Source organism: Lepidothrix coronata, unplaced genomic scaffold (genome assembly GCF_001604755.1).
Source record: "Lepidothrix coronata isolate B3197 unplaced genomic scaffold, Lepidothrix_coronata-1.0 Scaffold27, whole genome shotgun sequence".
In the NCBI taxonomy this organism is placed as follows: Eukaryota; Metazoa; Chordata; class Aves; order Passeriformes; family Pipridae; genus Lepidothrix; species Lepidothrix coronata.
This window is the reverse complement of record NW_016690207.1, coordinates 3,747,529-3,759,218: the sequence shown is the minus strand read 5'-3', so window position 1 is coordinate 3,759,218 and position 11,690 is coordinate 3,747,529. Positions and strand designations below refer to the sequence as shown.

General features: G+C 47.9%; 1 protein-coding gene across 1 annotated transcript in view; it reads left to right on the top strand.

Annotated features, from left to right (window-relative positions):
- The first annotated feature begins 10,261 nt into the window (after positions 1 to 10,261).
- Positions 10,262 to 11,690, top strand: part of SCN3B (sodium voltage-gated channel beta subunit 3) — a 13,742-nt gene continuing 12,313 nt past the window's right edge. The window contains exon 1 of the mRNA XM_017809652.1: positions 10,262 to 10,421. The gene's annotated coding sequence lies outside the window, so the exon portion shown is untranslated. The remainder of the gene's footprint in view (positions 10,422 to 11,690) is intronic.

Below are 11,690 nucleotides of genomic sequence, written 5' to 3'. Positions count from 1 at the left end.
GTGAGCACAGTCCTTGGGCTTTTGTAACAGACTTTCCTAGGAACTGAGCTTCAGAGGGTCACCCTGATTTGCTGCAGAAATATTTGCTGTTAATGCTGATTTTTTTTCCTAAAAGAGGATCTCACAAATCCCATCAAGCTTTGCTTCACGAGTCAAGTATTTTGAATGGGTCTGGGCTGAGGTGACTTGTGGCAAAGCTAAGGATGAATGAAAAGCTTCCAGCGTCACCAAATCCGTGCTCAGTATGCAAAGTTTTGTGATGAGTAAGTGTGTGGTGGCTCAGGGCTGCTGGGAGGTACCTGCAGGTCAGCACAGTGTCAGTGTGAGCAGCAGATCAGCCAAAATAAAACCCAGAACGGTTTGGGTTGGAAGGGACCTTAAAAATCACCTCATTTCACCTCCTCCCCTGGGCAGGGACACCTCCCACTACACCAGGTTGCTCCAAGCCTTATCCAACCCGGCCTTGAGCACTTCCAGGGATGTGCTCCATGCCCTTGGAAGTGGAAGAGAGGAATTTAAAGAGAGCGAAGTCGCATGAGATGCTCTGAGCTCAATAAGGTGAAGGACTGTGGGGTGCAACACACGCTCCTGCACTTGGTAACCCTGGAGAAAGATGGAAAAAGCAAGGGATAACTGGCATGTCCTATCTAATGAGCTTTATTCCCTTCTCCTTGCTGCTGGGCAGCCTGTCCCTTGTGCAGCACCGGCACTGGGGTCGTGCAAAGTGTTTGAACCAGAACTTCTTGCTCTGGAAGTCAGTTTTTGTGAAATGTTGTGTGAGACTTACTGCAGGCACTTCCCAGGCCGGTGTGAGGGAGCTGGGGGTGTCACAGCACAACTGCACCCCCCCCCCCCGGGAGGAGGCAGGAGGCAGCTGGATGCAGGGATGGAGCTCCAGGTGATCCAGCCCCAGAGCTGGGAGCAGCCCAGTGCCAGCAGCCCGGGGTTAATCAGCTCTGCTGCCTCACGGCAGTAATTGGTGTTTGCACAGCACTTTGCAAATCTGAGAGCAGTTGCTTAAATGCAAATGATGGATGGGTTGGCTCCCAGCCTGCCTCTGGAGCCTGCCCTCTCTGCTAATTAGGCAGTTTGGCTCCGGAGATGAATGTAAAACACGGGATTGGATCAAACCTCTGGTTATTTTGGTTGGGGCTCCCTCCTCTTCAAAGGTGTGAAACCACCTGAGCCTGGAATACTGGTAGCAGAGCGACGTGCAGGTGAAGTTTCTAAGTAAAAATCAGCATTTTGGGGATGCTGCTTCCATGAGGGGCCCTAAAAGCCGTGGAAACAGCCATGCTTCTGTTTTCCTCCACGTGAGCTGCTGTGTGAGGAGGTTTATTTTATGTTTTGCAGGGCTTGGTGGCACAATGCTGCCTTTATCTGAGCAGTTTTCCTCCTCCTTGGTGCCCAGGTCAATTTAAATTTGGGAATTTGCACGGCTGAGTTACTGGCCCCGGGGTTTTGTTGGACACTGGCCATGAGCTTTTTAGCAATAGCAAACTGCATCTTTATCTCCCCTGTGTGATTGTTTTAAATTTCACTGCAGTTTGGGCAACCACAGACGACTAGAAAAGCTCCAAAATGTGTATTATTCTCCTCTCCTATGAAAACTGTAATCACAGCAAATTAAAACACACGAGTTAGTATTTCCTTCCTTGGAAGTGGAGTCAGATATTTTGATATTTCTTGTGAATAATACCTTATTTTTAGCTCTTTCAGAACCCTGAAAATTTACACTACTTGGCATTAAATCCCTAACACGTAGGAGTTTAGGCTACTGCATCTTTTGGAAGGAGATTACTCTTTAACATAATATATTTCAAGATTAATAATTTCAGAAGCTTCTGGGCATCCATTCAAGAGGGCAGCTCCTTGGAATAATGTCTGGTTTTATCAGGTTATTGCACAGAATCAGCACTGCATTGAAATGTTGCTGTCTTGCAGTATCACCCTAAAGTATGTTATTCAGCTACTCAAGTGATGCTACAAAATGGGCATAATTTTATCACAAAGTGAGTGTGTGTGAAACCAAACATCAGAAAGGAAGAATGGAATGCTATGCCAGCTGGAAACAAAGACTGAAATACAGTAGTGTAACAGTTTTGCAAAGGCCACCTAAGTTCAGAAAAGGAAAACAGCTTCATAAAGAAAATCAGTCTCAGTAAATCACCAGTCCTGGGGGAATTGTCTCGTACTCTGAAAAGTAGTTCTGTGTATTCCTTCTCATCAGGATGATTAATGGGCTGGTTCTGCCAAAGGGAGCGTGTTTAAGCACAGTGTAAGCACCAAAAATGAAAGCTTGGTGTTTTTGCAGCTGCCTGTCGTGAAATTGGGTTCTCTAAGGAAGAGGCAAAAATTAGGATGTTTCCAAAGGGAGCTGGACCAGTGAAATACAGCAGTTTAATTCTGAACCATAACAGAAATATATTATCCCCAGACAAGCTCCTGGCTAATGTTCCTTCCACCCAAATCATCTCAGCTACCTCACTAACCTGACTGAGGGTTAAAATTAGGAGCCAGAAGCTTTTCAGCACTCCAGGCTCCTGCAGGACATGCCTTCCTGTTAGCCAGGAAGAATAAGCTGTAAACCAGCACTTGGTAACTATTAAATTAACGAATCCCAATTTCTGTTGCAGGAGGTGGCACACAGAGGTCTACCAGGTACAAGGTTCTGCATCAACAAATGATTTGCATCTGCTTGTCTTCCTCCTGGAGGTGAGTCAGAGGCCAAATAGTTTCAGTCCAGTGTTTATTTTAAGTTGCTGTCCGTTGTTGATTCCTCCTGAGAGGGACTGAATATCGTGGCTGGTATCACTGATATCTCAGGTGATAATCTGGGGGATGGAGATCAAAAATCCCAAGCCTGGGCTGCAGCAAATGGATCATGGCAAAGCATTGCCCAGTTCCTGGGGGCAGATGGCTCCCCTTCCCCTGTTCCCATCCCTTTTGGGGTATTTTTGGTGCTGCGCTCCTGACATGGCCCCTCTTTTCCTATTTCTGCACTTTTAAACAATTTTTAGCTGCAGGTTTTGCTCTGGGCCTCACCTGTGACTGCTGTGACCACAGCAAGGCTGGTGGGAGCACAGAGGTCCACTTGCAGTCGTGGCAAGCATGAATATGCATTTCCTCATGTGCATTTTCCCTGGATTTTTCCCTTAGCAAAACCACTGGGCAGGAGAGGGAGCTTTCACTTCTGGGTGTCACACCACTGGTTGAGATTAACTCCTTTGGGTTTGGGAGTGTGTGGGGTGTCGTTGCATTGCAGGGCATGTTTAGGGAGATAATCCACTTATCAGGCCAGGAACACGTTCTCCCTCTACCAGACAACAAATTAGTCCTTTCCTTACTGAGGGAGATAATGAGGGATATTCCAGCCTGGAGGAACAGGGGAAGGCATGGCACCAGGCTGACAAGATCAGAGACAAAAGGAGAAGCGGGGAAATGAAAAGATTTGTTGAAGAATGGGCTGCAAAATATGAGTGATTTACTGCAGCAGCTCATTCATCAAGGGAATTTGGCCTTGCCTCACTCTAATCTAAATTGAATCTAATTTAGATTCCAAGCAAGGGATGGGAATCCTTTCCTGAACCAAAACAAGCCTTGCCACCTCCTACCTTCTCATTACTCATTCCTTAATTTGTTTGGGTTCCTTATGTAGGACATTCAGGAAGAATAGCTTAAAGCTGTGTGTGCCTGGGCTAAATCTGGTGTTATAATCTCTGCTTTGCTGCACACAGGGCTGATTTTTGATTCAGTTTTGATGCAGGGCCCCCAGGAACTCGGGTGTGAACATCTTTTCTCCTTTCCTGAGTGCTGAATTGCTTGCACTTGATCTGGGGGAGTTCAACACTGCCTTGGGCTCAAACAGTTTCTGGTTTGTCATTAAAAAATCGTGCCAGCATATGTCAGTCAGAACCATGCTGGAAGAAGGGGCTGGAAGATGGTTTCTCTCCATTTTTGGGGTGTGCTGCTTGCTGCCCTACTTTCTGCCCTTGCATTGTGAGTTGATAAACAGCCAAAGTTGGCCTGTGCGTGCCTGGGAATGGCAGAATTCCTTCCCTGAGGCTCGTCAGGACTCCCAGCTCAGGCACTGAGGTTCAGACTGTGCTCAGTGAACTGCCCTTATTCAGGACCCTGTTGCTGATTCCCCCTTAAAATGTGTGCCAGGTTTTTCCTGAGCCTGTTCCCTGAGGAGTGAGAGGTGACATTTGGGCATTGATTCCAGCAGAGGCTTCTGTGCCATGGGCCATGTCAGGACACTGCCTTGGAGCTTGTCCCAGACCCTTGTGCTGCCTCCTAATTTTTGAATTCCACGTCTGATCCTTTGACATGTGCTCCTCCATGCCTCACCTTCCTCCCTCCTGCAGCTCTTTGCTTCCCCAGGGATACTCTGCTGCCTGCAGGAATCTCCACGATCTCAGTGCCATAAATCTTGTCACACCTACCTGGGTTGTTCCCATGCAACTAATTTGTCTCCTGCTGGTTCTGAACAATGTTCTGAACAAAACCTTGGGCTGGGCAGGTTGTTACACCCCAAGGATAAAAGGGGTTTGCTGCGAATTCAAGGCTTGAAAACAAAAAACTTGCTCGAGGGGAAAACTTTGGGGAACGGGGGAAAAAGTTCAACAGGGATGGTGAGAGAGGCTTGGCAGAATTTTTGGTGAAAGGGAATCAAATGGTGGTGTTAGGGGGTTGCCAGGATGCCTGTGGGGAATTTTCTGGAAGAAAAAGCAAATTATTAAGTTCCCTGCAGAATTTAAGGTATGAAAAAGGGTTAAATATTCCCAGTGGAGCCCAGACCATGCAGGTTATGTGTCTGAACTGACTGACAGTGAGTTCCCTGCCAGCTCTACCCTGCTGCCCTGGTTCAGTGCTGGTGCCACTTTGTCCTGGCTGCCTCCCCATGGAAAGCATTCCAAGCCACGTGAGGCAGGTGGGTGACAAAACGCAACCAGCTGGGAATGGCGACTGTGGGAATGCTGCTTCCAAGAACTGCAGCAAAGCACAGGAGCCTCTGTCACACGTGAGCTGCACTCCAGACTGCTCCAGGCGAGGGCTGGGGAGCTTTGTTCTGGTTGCAGTAGGAAATTCCAGTCGAAACCAAGACTGGGTTGACCTGATTAGAGCAGGACACGGGCGACAAACCAGCTCCTGCCCCGGGATTCCTTTCTTGTTGCCGAGGTGAGTGTTGGGGTCTGCTGTTCCCTGCATCCAGACACTTTTCCTGACCAGGAACTGTGCTGTCTTCTCCCACATCCTGCTTTAGTCACGTCTCTCTTCTGCTTTTTTTCCCCCTCTGAAGTTTCCTCCCTGCTGCTGCTGGGCACTTGGATGCACTTTAGCACATCCATAGGTGGTGACATCGTGTTCTATTCCATTTGGAGCTGAAAGGAATTTGCACTTGGGTGCTCAGGGTGATTTTTCAGGAGTGTAGAGACACCCCATGGAATACCAGTTGGTAGAATCCAAGCTGAATTATGTTTTACAAAATCTGAATAATTACACTGGGAGGGGATCAGCATAAATTAATTTTATTTTTTTTTAAGAAAGTGTTTTAAAATTAGCTTTAAAACAGCTGGAAATAAGAAATTAATAACTGACAATCAGCTGATGAGCTTTCCTGCCTGCTATGATTAAGGGCAAGTACTTTCCATTGCTAAGCTGAGCTCTGCTGGGCTGGACTGGGCCAAGGCTGGAGTCTGGGAGCTGTTGGTGAGCTCTGTTATTTTCTGTGATGGTGTTTCCATGTGATCAGGAGATGCTGCCACTGTGGGAGCAGATCCCTTTGGTGACAATGCCAATATTGGGATCAAAATCACAACAAGTCCAGGAGGCAGCTCCTTCCCACAGCAGGGCTTTGTCTGTGTTGTAGGGACCTTCTGAGCCAGCATTTTGGCTTTGGGACTAAAATAAGACACAGGAGGATCTGTGTGCTGCTGGAAATGTTCCTGGCTGCATTATACCTTCCTTATCCATCCAAACCTGTGTTTGGAATTGTGCCGTGGATTCCCAGGCTTGGGTTTGGTTGTTGCTCCATCTCCCGCTTGTGTTGAGTGTGAAGTGTGGGTTTTTTCACTGGAAAACAGTAAATTAGCAGAACATGGGATCAGTTTACGGAGAATTGCAGCTCTTTGCATATTTAATAATTTGCAGATCATTAAATGTAAATGATTTCATGCCCCAGGGAGAAAAAATGTATGGGAAGAGGACGAAATGTATGGGAAGAGGACGAAAAAACACAAAATGTTTAATTCTGAGGTATCACTAAGAGCAAAGCTGATTTTTGTACTGGATCCCAGTCAGTCAAGGACTCTCTGGAGTTAAAAGACAAAGGTTTTCAGTAGTTTAAAGCACTAAAGTGCTTCCTGCTGTGTGTTGGCACCTGAATGTTCCAGGAGTGAGACACGAGGTGGGGAAGAGCCCGTAAAGCTTTGCCTAGAAAGGGAAATGAGGTGAGGAGGTTTTGCTGAGCAAGGTGCAGGAAGGGCAGGAGAAGGAGATTGCCAAAGCAGCCCCTGCGTGGTCACGGGCCAGCAATGAAGGAATGGGGGTCACTGGAGGGGCGGAGGCGCCGTCGGGGCGTCGCTGGAACAGGAAACGGGAGGTGCAGGGCCCTCACCCCAAACCCGGGTTAATGGGTGCCCTTGAGCACATCACCTCACCCTGAGCTGCCTCTGCTGCCACTCTGCCTCCTGGCAGGGAGGGTTGGCACCTCAGGGGTTCGGGTGATAAAGGGCTTTATTAGTTTGGGGATGGGTGGGAGCACAGAACCCACAGACAGCAGCATTGACCCTCCTTGCCTGTGCTGTCTGTGCTTCAAATTCAACACCTACAGACCCCACAGGAGCTGGGGAAAGAAAATCATCCTTAATGCTCTCAGTACTTAATACTCCTTATTACAGCTTAGGAGCTCTCTGGAATTTAGAGGAAGCACATTTCCTCCTAAATTGGAATAAGCCTCCAGCTTTTGTTGGGGATGTGTGAAGTTTTATTTCTGCCTTCAGGATGTGCATTAATGTGCTTTATTGCCTCAGTTCTCAGAGAAAACAACTGGTGTTGAGATTTATTTGGGTGTTGTTGCTCTGAGATGCTGGGAAAAGGTGGGAACCTTTGTGGTACGTGACAAAAAGCCTATTTATAGAACAAACATCTCCTGTCTTAGGAAGCATTCTTTGTCTGATTTGAATCAAGATGGGAGGGAGGAGGAGGAAAGACTTTTCAAAGGATGGGGAGTTGCCCTCTGTGGTGAGAAATCCAACCCCCACGGAGCACCTTGGCTGTCCAGGAGCAGGGAGAACTGCCCAGGGACAAAGTCAAATGCAGGAGGTGGGAACCTGATCCTTGCCAGGCAAGTGGAACACATTTAAGTGCAGCTGACAGGGAACCTCTGTCAGGGCTCTGCTCTGGAGTGCACAGCTTGGGTTTTAAAGGGATGACATTTCTGGCACAAAGCTTAGTGTATTTTATAGAAAAAGCTAATTTTAGCTGTCCTCAAAAAGGCTTTGTTCAAAAAGTGGACACCCCATCATGGTTTGCTCACAGTGCATGAGGTCCTGGGTGAGCTCTGCTTCCCTCATCCTCCCTGCTGAGCCTGTCCTGAAACAGCCACAGACAGGCTTGATAATATAAAGTAATTTGGGGTTTTAGAATGAAAACTGTACTTCCAGAAATGTTTGTAATCAAGGAATGTTTACGTGGCATGACAAAAGTATGAACTGCCTGCTGTGAGCACCCTGAGTGCAGGAATGATCTGTTTACTAACTCAGGTGCTGGTGGGGCTGGTGGCCATGTGTAGTGCCTTTGGAATGGGAATGAGCTGTTTAGTGGGTCACAGAAGCAGCCTTTCACCTCCTTCTTACTGGGCATTTGGGGCCATGGGGATGCTTCCAACATAACCACTTTTATATAGAGGGTTGTACCTGTGTGTCTCTTTAAATGGAATATATGTGCCTTGTGTTCTCTCTCTGATATGATCAGCGTGGCTCCTTGTCAAAAATCAGTTGTTATCACTGGGTAACTGTACCTGGACAAGCATCTTTTGATGCTGAATCTATAGAAGTACAAAAGGAGAAGAGATTATAGTCCAAGTGGTTTCCATTTTGATCTTTCAAATGTATGCATTAGAATAGCAACAAGGAAAATGTTGTGAAAGTAGCAGGTAAAACTTCATACAGGACAGCAAGCTTCTCTTCAGTATGAGTTAGAACAAATACCCTCCTTTTTATTTTTTTTTTCATTTAATAGGAAGTTGTGCTCACAGTAACATCCTTCTGGGAGCGTTGTGCCAACATTCTGCCCTTCTGCATTTGTGAGAGTGATGGGGACTGTAGATCCACAGTGTCCCTTGTTCTGGAGCTGGACAATCCCACCTCCAGCTCTAGAAGGAAACTCTGTGTTTCCCAAGTAAGTACCACCCAAAAAAATCCGGGTTTGGTGGCGTTTACTTTTGAGGGTGGGCAGGTAATAATGGCACCATTAGGGCCAAGAATGCTCTTGAACTTGATTCATCCTCCACACATCACTGGCAGTTGGCACTAATTTTAAGTCCTTGACAAAACAGAGGCTGGAGCTGATGACCTGGTTCCACTGACCTTGAAACAACAACCTCTGTGACCTCCAGGCAGTGACATCACCCTGCTGCTGCTCTGTCTGCTGCCTCTGGAGCAGAAGGGCTGCTGCTGGGATTCAGTTATTCCCTGTGCCTTCCAGAAAAAAGGGATTCCCGTGGGAGCAGCAGGAGGTGAAGCAGGAGGAGCAAGGAGGGAACACAAAGGCAAGCACGTGGAGCAGAGCAGGGCTGATGCTTTATGCCAAGGCTCAGGCTGGAGAGGAATTTCTGCATCCCTCTTGCTTTTGTTGTGCCACAGAAATCTAATCCTGAAGGTTGTACGGAGATGACACACCACTTAAATCCTTTATGGCCAAATGCTTTTAGAGTTTGTCACACACCAACAGAAGAGCTGTCCTGGTGCAGGGATTTCATGGGTTTGCTACATCAGGAAATTCGGATCTTTGGGGTGGAAGGGGAGGATTTGCCCTTGCACACCAAGTGTTGAGTGTTGCAGCTGCTTAGTTGCCATGTGACCCTTTAATGTAGGTTTGTGATATTTTACTGGGGGTTTGCACCCCCGTTTTTCTTAAGAGTTGATGTATTTCTGTAGCATTTCACAGAAAGTGGGGAAAAGGTGTGATGCAGACAGCACCATCCGTTTGCAGGTAAATTAAAGAGGGCTTTCCTGGAGAAATGACTTTGTTTTGGGGCAGCCACTGAGCCGAGGGGCAGAAAGGCTCCACTGAGCTCTTAGTGCAGCTCAATGAAGAGTCTTGGGGGCTCTCGGAGGTGAATAATTAACCTCGGTGGCATCAGAGGACGAGCAGATGCCGCCAGGAGGACGCGGAGGACACGGGAACAGCGACACGGGCTCCGTGGTCCCGGGTCCGTGTTTGGCCGGGCGGGATTCGGGAGCGAGGAGCGGAGCCCGGCTCGCCCCGGGCGCTGCGGAGGCACAGCGCGACCTGCCGGGAATGCGGGAATGCTGCCGCTGTTCTCCGGGATTGCACAGCCCCAGGAATGCCTTCCCCCTGCACGTGTGCACATACATGTTCTCTCTCTCCTTCCCCCAAGCCCCCCTCCAGGGGTTTCTCCATATAATCTCTCCCTCCCTGTGAGGATGTGGCCTCTGGATGGAAAGCTACGATCACCCTAAATTTATTTGTGGGGTTTTTTTCTGTTTGTTTCTTTGTTTAAAGTTAATAAAACAACTACCAAGAGTAAGCAAACTGTAGGAGAATCCCCAGGCAGGAGAAGGTGCCTGCTTAGGGGCTGAAGTGCCAGCAAGGAGTTCCCTTTGAAAAGTGGTGGTTTGGGGGGGAAGAAAGAGGCATTTTATGGGTTCAAATCTCTGTGTGACTTCTGCTGTTTTACACAGCACCTTTAAATTTGAGCAGGGAGATGTTCCTTGCTGCCAGAAGACAAAAGACCTCAGGCACAGGGTGTGACTTGGGGATGGTCCTGGGCAGGGTCAAGAGTTGGACTCCCTGATCCCTGTGGGTCCCTTCCAGCTCAGCATATTCTATGACCTTTCAATTCTGTCATATTTAAGCTGGAAAACTGTTTCTCCTTTCTCTTGTGTGATGTCTAATGTATCACATGCATCTTTGTCATTTTAGATGAAAGATGATGACAATGTGCTACTAGGAGGACAAAGTTGGAAACCCACAGATGGCAGATGTAGGATTATAAAGGCTCAAAACCCCTAAAAATTCTGTTTCACGACGGGAGACTTGGTTCTGCAAGAGACATATCTCCATTACAAAGTCTCTTGGTCTTCTAAGGGGCTTGGAAATGGTATATGTCCATGTTCACTGACAGCTGGGAGGAGATCCAACCTTATTCCTGTCTCAGGAAAGCAGCAGCCAAGGTAAGGCAGAAACATTTGCTGAACAAGCTTTTCTCTCCAAAAATGCAATCGTTGCACGAGCTAAAATAATTGATGCATTTGTGTTGTTTTACTAGCAGTGAGAATTCAGAAATTAAATGAGCAAATGTGAATGAATATGTGTGGCAATCTGACACGCTAATGGGTTTTCATCCACTGCTAAAGTGAATGAGCTGAGGAGAGCCTTAAAAGCATATCTGTGAAAGTGCCACCTCATTAGGCTGGGATTGGTAAAACAGCCCTGCAGTTCCAGCACACAAAGCCTTGCCTACGTGCAGATGCACTGCTGGATTTTATTGGCACGGAGTCCCAGAAAACAATACCCCAAAGCCCCTGGACTGACAGCAGGGCTTAGAATTTCCAGGATGTATGTGTACAATAACATGACATGGCCTGCATTAAAAAAAAAAAAAAAAAGTGTTTATTTAATTTATGGCCACATGTCAGCAACGTGCAGGAATGCAGCTCCCTGTGTTTCTTGGATGTGGAGCAGGGGATTTTCAGCCCAGCCTTGTTTGCTGCTCCAAGGGATCCCAGTCCCCAGACCCTGCCAGGCCTCTGTGCATGCGCAGGCTCTGCCTGATGGGAGGCTGCTCCACGTTTAAGGAAGCATTTCCCTGGCAGGGAGCAGGGCTGTGGAAGGCAGGAAAGGCTCACAGGCAGCTTGGGCAGTGTCCTTGCTGGGGCACTTCTTGTTCACAGAGGGGAGGACTCTCTAAAATCCAGTCCTTATTCTTAGTCCTGGCAGGAAAACAGTTCTCAGAGCCCAGGATAAATTGGAACAGCCTGGGTTTTCTCTGGGACATAAGGATGGCAAAGGGACTGGGCCTTGTGGGCCCTCAGGGAAAGCAGAAAGGGAGAGCAGTAAATCAAGAACATGCACCATCTGTAAGGAGTGGAGAGAGATCCTGCAGCATGTATGTGACAGCAAACAGGGCTGTTGCTCGGGATGGAGCAGGTTTTTCAGGAATGATGGAGAATCCCACTTTGTTACACTGCATGGGGAGATTGATCTGGCAAAAAAAAAAAGATGCAGTGCTATTGCAGGCAGGTGTTTGTGCAGGGAGAACATGTAAGGCAGCAGAGTCACTCCAGGTGCAGCTTAAGGCTTTAATGGGGAACTATCATTTGGAATATTGGGGATGGGGTGGGTGAGGAGGGGGGGCTGGGTCCACCTGAAGACTGCAGAGCTGTTCCCAGCACTGGGAACTGTGCATCAGCTGGAAGTGGAGGTGCACAGGTGTGGGAAGG